Raw genomic sequence first — 649 nt, 5'->3', positions numbered from 1 at the left:
GGCTACTTTTCTTTGGGATCTTTTTACTCTAACTGCCTAGCCAATTCCTACTTCCTATTCTTAACACACCATCCTCTGAAGGGGTTACCCAAGTTGCCAGTAGAGAATAGGGACTCAGACTGCTCTGGCTTCTTCCATACTGAACAGGGACGCAGGGTGAGGCAATTGGAGTACCCCTTCAGTGGGTCTGTCTAAAAGACTCTGAAATTGTGTAATTCTTGTCTCTAATGGGAAAAGAGTCATTGAATCATGAATAGGAGATGTGAAGGAGAAGTAAAGGCAATAGTAATTAGCATTACAATTCTAGAGAGGGAACTAGAAAAAAGTCAGAACAGGGCAATTTTCAAATGTTAATATGGGCGTCCATTGGAGTTTGTTGACAAAGGCTTCCAAAAGCATCCCTCTATTTGGTTCTTCCTCATTTTTCTTTTGTTTTCCAAGGTTGGGAAGAGTGACTGGATACTCAGGTGAGGGTCCAGTGACCCTGCTTGGCTCTCCTTTAATGAATGAGTACAACCCTCAACAAGCCCAATTGTGACTATGTTTAGCGATCAGGCTCAGATGAAGTCATCATGATGGGAGTTATTTCATGCAGAAGGGACTGCTGTATAGCATCATCTTATTAAAAGGACCTGGAATTTAAAAGGAT

This window comes from Nannospalax galili, unplaced genomic scaffold, assembly GCF_000622305.1.
Source record: "Nannospalax galili isolate Female #2095 unplaced genomic scaffold, S.galili_v1.0 scaffold765, whole genome shotgun sequence".
NCBI classification, from domain to species: Eukaryota; Metazoa; Chordata; class Mammalia; order Rodentia; family Spalacidae; genus Nannospalax; species Nannospalax galili.
This window is presented reverse-complemented; position numbering follows the sequence as displayed.